Genomic DNA, 9,069 nt, shown 5'->3' on the forward strand with positions numbered 1-9,069 from the left:
TCATTAGTTGAAGACTCGCTGGCAGTAGAGTTGCTCCATCAGTAGAGTTGCGCTATCAGTAGAGATCGCTAACAGCAGACTTGCCATCAGTAGACTCACTAACCGTAGAGTTGCGCTAATAGCAGAGTTACCATCAGCTGAAGACTCGTTGACAACATAGTTGCTCTATCAGCAGAGTTCACTAACAACAAAGTTGCCATCAGCAGACTCGTTAATAGTAGAGTTGCCATCAGCTGAATACTCACTGGCAGCAAAGTTGCTCTATCAGTAGAGTTCGCTAACAGTAGAGTTGCCATCAGCAGACTCGCTATCAGCTGAGCTGCTCCATCAGCGGAGTTCGCTATCAGTAGAGTAGCTCATCAGTAGAGCTCGCTATCAGATGAGTTCCTCATCAGCTGAATACGACAAACTACAATACGACAAAATGTACAACCAGCTCTCTACTCTGACATGCAAAACAATAAACGAATATTCCATTCGTCTGTGCACTAAAGTTCCGTACACCAAGCATACGAAAAACATACTACTACCACGTATCAACAGAATGGATTCGACTATTGTCATGCCTCAAACAGAAAAAGGCATCAGAGAACAATGGTGAAGCTCCTTGGTTCTCTGGAACTTTGATATATGAGACGATACACGTTGAGCGATAATCACTTGTAGCATTTGATAATCATTTTACTTGTATAAGTTGAAAAAAGAGTCGTCTGTTCAACAAGATAGTGTGAGATCTAAGAGTTCAGACAGACAAGTGTTAAGACCTGTAATCTGAGCGGCTTTGTGTAGAGACTATACAAATCAAAGTCTTCTAGTGAAATCCTTCTAGAAATGGAAGAATGGGTGATGTTGGAGTTTTATCTCTAAACATCTATAAAACCTTGTGTTATCTTTGTATTGCTTCATTCACTCTTATATTTTCCATTTCAAATCCTGCAAGCATTTTCCGCACTTGAAAGCGTTCAAGAGCTTACTACGATTTGTCTAAGAATAGAAATATATTTTCAATCCATAACAGGATTAAAATTACATTTAAGTGAAAAATAGAACAACAGTATTCAACCCCCCTATTCTACTATTGTCTTCGATCCTAACAAGTGGTATTAGAGCCAAATTTTCTATTCTTAAGCTACTGCAAATATCTGAATCCAGTTTTACCTTTAAAAGGTCACAATGTTCTTAAAGGAAGACTATGACGACTGGAAGATCAGAATACAAGCACATCTGGCGGCACAAGATGATGACATGTGATATGTCATCACAGATGGTCCCATGAAGATATTAAAGGTCAACACAACCACAAATAAAACGGAGGGTGCTCCTCAGATTACGGAGAAACCCAAATACGAGTGAATTGTTGAAGACAAGAGGAAGGCCAACATCGGCAACGTAGCCAAAGACATCCTATACAAAACTTTGGACAAGAACATGCTCAGCAAGATCAAATCATGTTCCTCAACTTTGTGAAGGTAACAACCAAACAAAAGAAAACAAGCTGATGGTTGCCACACAGAAGTTCGACATCATCGGGATGCACCCGGGTGAGACTATGACTGAGTTTGACGAAAGATTCAGCAGTATAGGCATCGAACTCTTCACCCTAGGAAAGGTATATAACAATAGAGAAGTTGTTATCAAAACTATGAGAGATTTACCTAGAGAATGGGATATCAAAACGATGGCTATGAGGGAATCCAAGGACCTCAAAAAGATCGAGTTGTATGATCTATTTACCGATCTGGAGGCCTATGAGTTTTAGATAAACTCAAGGAATGAGGAGGATCCGTCCACCTCCATCACAAAACAAGCATTTGTGACTGCTGAAGAGCCACCTGCTTCGACATCTGCCAAGTTTGCTGAACAGATCAGCGACAACGCGATGTCATTATTTGTTAAAACGTTTGGAAAATTCATGAGGAAGAATCATTTTAACTCTAATCTTAATAGAAACAACTATAAAAATGAGTCTAATGCTAATTTAAAATGTTTTAATTATGACAGACCAGGTCACTTCATGGCTGACTACAGAAAACCCAGATGGGATGACAAGAAGCCATTCGAGAGGAAGTACAAGGAGGATCGCATATCTTCCAGGAACAAGAAGGAATATAAGGCTCTGATTGCTGAGGAAAGCAAAAGTAAATGGGCTTAAAGTGACTCTGATGAGAGATCCTCAATTGAAAGTGAAGAAGAAATTATTAAATGCCTCATGGAAGATGACAACGAGGTATTTGATTTCACCTTAGATGAATTCACAAGAAATGATTTAATTACTAGACTCAATGACATGGTCATTGTGTGCAAGAAACTGTCAGATCTTTTTAATGAAATAAGTTTAATAAACAAATCTAACAATATAAGTTTCTCAATTCAAAATAGTGAACCAGAAGTTTTGAAAAAAAAAATTAATAATCTATTAGCTGAGAATAAGAAGCTCAAAAACACAGTTCATAGTTTATCTGTTGAAAATCAAAGATTAAACTATGTGGTTAGTTCATGGACTAAATCTAGAAATTCTCTCAAGCAATTGCATGAGCAGCAAAGGCCTGCCGGATGCAAATTCGGTCTGGGATTTGTTGAGGGCAATCCAACTGAGTCCTACAACAAGTTGAACCCGGTAAAAGGCAAACTTAATTTCATAAGTTTCGTCAAGGGAAATTCAACTAACATTCAAACTAATAAAAAATGTAATGATTTGACTATTAAAAATGAAATTAAATATGTTAAGACAACTGACCAAAAGTCAAGATGGCTTAAGCCCAAAAATAGAGCAGCCAGCTGGTCTGGTGAGCATAAACCTGACAGAAAGTCAAGAAGTTTTTATCAAAAACCATTTTCTGAAATTAACAGATCATCAGTAGGTAGAAAGAAATCTGCCAAATCTAAAACATACACTTTATTAAAAACACAAAATGAGAGATCCATAAAAATAACTCAGGTATGGATCACCAAGGGACTAATTAACCATGGATCTAAATGAATATGGGTATCAAAGCTGTCAATGTATATATGTGTAGGTAAAATAAGACAACAACTTGGAAGATTCAGTATGGTATCTGGACAGCGGCTACTCCAGGCATATCATAGGCAACAACCGGCTGCTGATGGACATATTAAAATGCACTGTACGAAAAATCATTTTTAGTGATAACTCGAAAGGTAAAAACGTGGGTAAGGGTAAAATTGTCCACGATAACTTTACTGTTAATAATGTGTTATTGGTAGAAAACTTATGTTACAATTTAATTAGCATAAGTCAAATGTGTGATAATGGGTACATGATAGAATTTCACAAGCATGCATGTCTTGTTAGAGATCAGTAGGGGAATACACTACTGACATGAAGCAGAAAAGGAAACTCCTATAGAATGAACTGGAAGAATAAATCTTCCGACCATGTATGTATTGATTGCCAAAAATGACCAAAATTGGTTATAACATAAAAGACTTAATCACCTAAACTTTAAAATAAATAATAATATTTGTACAAAAGATCTTGTAACTGGAATTCCTAAACTAAAATTTAACAAAGACAAGGTCTTCCCAACTTTTCAAATGGGCAAACAGATCAGATCAATTTTTAAAAATAAAGGGAATATTCAATTTGATAGATGTATGGAATTACTACACATGGACCTATTTGGTCCAATTCAAGTAACTAGTTTAAGGGGAATGAGATATACACTGGTCAAAATTGATGACTACTTAAGGTTTACTTGGATAGTATTTTTAGTATATAAGGATCAAACAAGTGTTAATTTAATTAAAATTCTTAGAAGACTACAAAATGAAAATATTTAAACATTATAAAAATTAGAAGTGATAGAGGAACATAATTCACAAACAATAATTTGTCTACTTTCCTTGAGGAATCTGGTATTCGACACGAGTTGTCTAGTACCAGAACTCCACAGTAAAACAGTGTTACTAAAAGAAGAAACAGAACACTAAAAGAAGCAGGTAGATCAATGCTAGATGATTCTGGTATGTCTCAAAAACTTTGAGCAGAAACTATCAATACAACATGCTATACTCAAAATAGGTCGATGATTAATAAACGATTTAATAAAACACCTTATGAAATTTGGTATGGCAAAGTTCTTGAAATATTATACTTTAGGATATTTGGCTGTAAGTGTTTTATTCACAACAATGGCAAAAATCATCTGACTACTTCTGATGCCAAATCAGATATTAGCATCATGCTAGGTTATTATTCAGTCAGCAAAGCCTATAAAGTTTTTAATAAGCAAACTCTAACTATTGAAGAATCAACCAATGTTGTATTTGATGAATCTGTTGAAAATAACTCTAATGAAATTAATGAATTATCTATTAAATTGGAAGCAAATAATCTCCAATCTGATAGTGACGATGAAGTTCAAGTCAACATAAAAAATCCATCTGATCAGCCAGCTGACACGATTGAAGTTTAACTAGTCATCCATACTGAAGGTCAACAGGCAACTGACAGTCTGGATGTTGCTAGAATAGCTGATCAAACAACTGACCTTCTAGGATCGAACTTTAGATGGAAAAAAAATCATCCACCAGAATTAATCATAAGAAATCCATTTGCACTTTTTAGGACTAGAAACCAATTGATTGATGAATATGCAAACTCTACTTTTATATCTAAAATCGAACCTAAGAATGTAGATGAAATATTTCTTGATCCAGATTGGATCAATGTCATTCAAGAAGAACTAAACCAATTTGAAAGAAACAAAGTTTGGCATCTAATTCTCAGACCAGATAATCAATCCGTTATTGGAACTAGATGGGTATTTAGAAACAAACTAAATGAAGATGGACTAGTTATTAGAAACAAATTTAGGATAGTAGCTCAAGGATACAGACAAGAAGATGGAATTGACTTTGATGAATAATTTGCTCCTATAGCTAGGTTAGAAGCTATTAGAATCTTCTTAGCATATGGTACTTTCAAAAATTTTAAAGTATATCAAATAGACATTAAGAGTGCATTTCTTAACGGCATACTCAATGAGGAAGTTTATGTTGAACAACCTTCTGGTTTTCAAAATCATATTTTGCCTCATCATGTTTTCAAATTAGACAAAGCATTATATGGATTTAAGCAAACTCTTAGAGCTTGGTATGACACTCTGTCAAAATTCTTATTTGAGCATGATTTTGTTATTGTCACAATAGATAAAACACTCTTTAAATTTGTCAAAGACTCACATATTTTACTTGTACAAATTTATGTAGATGACATCATTTTTGGGTCAACTAACCCTAAATTATGTGAAAAGTTCTCTAAGTTGATGCATGACGAATTTGAGATGAGCATGATGGGTGAGTTATCGTTCTTTCTTAGAATTCAAGTTAGGAAACTTGAAGATGGAATATTCATGAATCAAGCTAAGTACACTAAGGAATTACCGAAGAAATTAGGTATGGAGAACTGCTCAGTTGCCTCAACTCCCATGAACTCATCGAGAAAACTGGACAAAGATGAAGGCGGTCAAGATGTTGATATCATAGCCTATCGAGGGATCATTGGATCCCTGCTCTATCTGACAGCCAACCGACTAGACATCATGTTTACTGTCGGCGTGTGTGGAAGATTTCAGGCTAACCCTAAACAATCTCATTACATAGTTACTAAACATATTTCGAAATATCTTAAGGGAACTCAATATGTTGGACTATGATATCCAAAGGATTTCAGTTTCAACTTAATTAGTTATTTTGATGCAGACTATGCAGAATGTAAGATTGACAAGAAAAGCACTAGTGGAACGTGTCAATTCCTTGGTGATCGTCTGATTTCATGGTTCAGCAAGAAGTAGACATGTATTGTCACTTCAACAACAGAAGAAGAATACCTTGATGCTGGCAGCTGCTGTGCTCAACTGTTGTGGATTCAACAACAGCTGAGGCACTTTGGCATTAGGGCAGATGAGTCGCCAATTTTCTGTGACAACACCAATTCCATAACGATCACATATAATCCAGTGTTGCACTGAAGGACAAAGAATATCGACATTCGACACCACTTCATCCGAGATCATGTAACACAGAAGCACATCCTACTGAAATACGTGCCAATCGATCAACAAGTGGATGATATCTTCACAAAGCCACTCCCTGAGACTAAAACATTCTTCAAGTAGACTTTGAGTTTGTCTACACTCTAGCGGTTCCCAAGATAGTGAAGATGTTCCAAACCCTAGAGGAAATCGGTCTGAAGAAGTTCCTAGGAGGAACTAACTGTGTGCACGAAGAAGAGGTACGCCAGTTCTTCTCGACAACAAAGATCGTTGGAGACACCATTTAGTGCATGGTGAAAGGCACAGAGCTCACTATCTCAGAAGAGGCGTTCGTCGAACACTTTGAGCTTCCAATGGAAGGGCTCATCGCCTTCAACTAGATACCGACAGCAACGATTAAGGAGATACAGATGGCTTTCTCAGAATTATCTCAACCCATTCCAACTCATGGAAAGAAGAAGCTGATGAAACCAAAATCTCGTCTACTCAACGACATTATAGCAAAATCTCTTTGAGCAAAGGTAAGGTTCTTCGATGCATACACGTAGGACCGCTTCGAGATAATGGTGGGCATCACAAAAGGAATGGCCAGCAACTGGTCATCAGTCCTTTTCACTACCCTAATAACCATGATGACGCTCCCGGAGAAGCAACATACTGGATTTATTGTGCAGATCAGTAGGCTGCTCGAGAACTTCAAGGTAAATATAGGCAAGGGAGTGAACATCCATCCATCCATCAAGAATTCTGACCATCATGATGGTCAATAACTATATCCTCAAGATAAAAAGGGTGCAGGACTCCATTTTTGAAATATCAGTACAACAGTCAAGCGGACAGTCATCAACCATCTCCCGGCGACCAGCACCAGGAAAGAGAAGGAGGTTGATACTTGATGAATCCACTGAAAGCTCAATCAATCGAGCCACTAAATCAATAGGTGAGTCAGTCGAGACTGTCTCTAAGACTAAGAAGGTACTGCTAGAGGAAACCGTAGCAGAGGTAATAGAACACTCTGATGTACCAACTGAATGTCCTGTCATAGTATCAGCTGAAGCACCAACTGAAGGCATTGTTGAAGCACAAGCTACAATGTCATCTAAAGGCCCTGTTGCAGCACATCCAACAACAACAATTACAACATCAACTATTTTATTAGAATTTGTCTCCCTAGTGATTACCGTAGCAGCAGCTCCAGCTGCTAAATGTGTCGAAATAAAAGAACCAGCCCCTGGTGCAGCATGACCTGCTGAAGTTGTAGGTAAAGGAAAAAATGGCGATCTTTCAACCCAAGGATCCCTCCCAGAACAACTCAACGTAGATCTGATTATCAAGGAATAAATGAGCAGACTCAAACACATTTGAGCAATTCCCTAAACTCTCACAAGTAGGAGCTCTCCATAAAGATCGATACAATTGGATTGCAAATTGCTGAAGTCACTGACTTCCTTAAACGATCTAGAGATGCTGATGTTAAAAAGGGGGAAAGTAGTAGAGGGAAGGTAATGAGGTGGAAACTAGGAAGAGGAATGGGTTGCTAAAAAGGGGGAAAATAGTAAGGAAAGTAGCAAGGCAAACTAGCTGAAGGCTGAAGCAAACTACAAGGGGAGAATACTTATATTTATCATTGTCTCACTTACTTATATTTATCATTGTCTATATATATATTTATCTATATTTCCCTACGTATCATCACTTAGTTTTAACATCATCAAAAAGAGGGAATTGTTAAATTAGGGAAATTGCTAAATCAAAAAGGGGGAAATTGTTAAATTAAGATGAATTATGAAAAAGGTTTTAATTGGTTAAAATAAACTTAGGATAATTAAAATGAACACACATGGTTTTGATGAGGAATAAAACTAAGTTCAGTAATGTGTTAATGCGCAGGTAAAATTGAAGACTCGTTGGCAGCAGAGTTGCCATCAGCTGAAGACTCGCTGGCAGCATAGTTGCTCCATCAGCAGAGTTGCCATCAACTAAAGACTCCCTGGCAGCAGAGTTGCTCCATCAACAGAGTTCGCTAACATTAGACTTGTCATTAGTAGACTCGCTAACAGCAGAGTTGCTCCATCAGTAGAGTTGCGCTATCAGCAGAGTTCGCCAACAGCAGAGTTGCTCTATTAGTAGAGTTTGCTAACAGTAGAGTTGTCATCAGCAGACTCGCTATTAGGTGAATTGCTTCATCAATTGAGTTCGTTATCAGTAGACTAGATCATTAGTAGAGTTAATTATCACTAGAGATCGCTATTAACTGAGTTCCTCATCAGCTGAATACGACAAACTGCAATACGACAAAATGTACAACCAGCTCTCTACTCTGACATGCAAAATGATAAACGAATATTTCATTCGTCTACGCATTAAAATCTTGTACGCTAGGCATACAACAAACGTATTGTTGCCACGTATCGACAAAATGGATTCGACCGTTGCCATGCCTCAAACATAAAAAGGCATCAAAGAACAATGGTGAAGCTCCTTGGTTCTCTGGCTCTTTGATATACGAGAAGATACATGGTGAGCGATAATCTCTTATAGCATTTGATAATCATTTTACTTGTGTAAGTTGAACAAAGAGTCGTCTATTCAACAAGATAGTGTGAGAGTTAGAATTTCAGATAGGAAAGTGTTAAGACCTGTAATCTCTGAGTGTGTTTGTGTAGAGACTATACAAATCAAAGTCTTGTAGTGGAATCCTTCTAGAAACAGAAGAAGGGGTGACGTAGAAGTTTTATCTCCGAACATCCATAAAACCTTGTGTTGTCTTTGCATTGCTTCATTCACTCTTATATTTGTCGCTTCAAATCCTGAAAGTATTTTCCTTACTTGAAACCGTTCAAGAACTTACTACGATTTGTCCAAGAATAGAAACAAATTTTCAATTCATAACCGGATTAAAATCGCATTTAAGTGAAAAATAGAACAACAATATTCAACCCCTTTCTATTGTTGCCTTTGATCCTAACACCCACAATGCTTGAGTGACTAGTATTACCCATCTTCACTGTACTAAGAGCTTCAACCTTGTAAGTTGTGAAGAACTCTCTAT

Source organism: Impatiens glandulifera, chromosome 2 (assembly GCF_907164915.1).
Source record: "Impatiens glandulifera chromosome 2, dImpGla2.1, whole genome shotgun sequence".
In the NCBI taxonomy this organism is placed as follows: domain Eukaryota; kingdom Viridiplantae; phylum Streptophyta; class Magnoliopsida; order Ericales; family Balsaminaceae; genus Impatiens; species Impatiens glandulifera.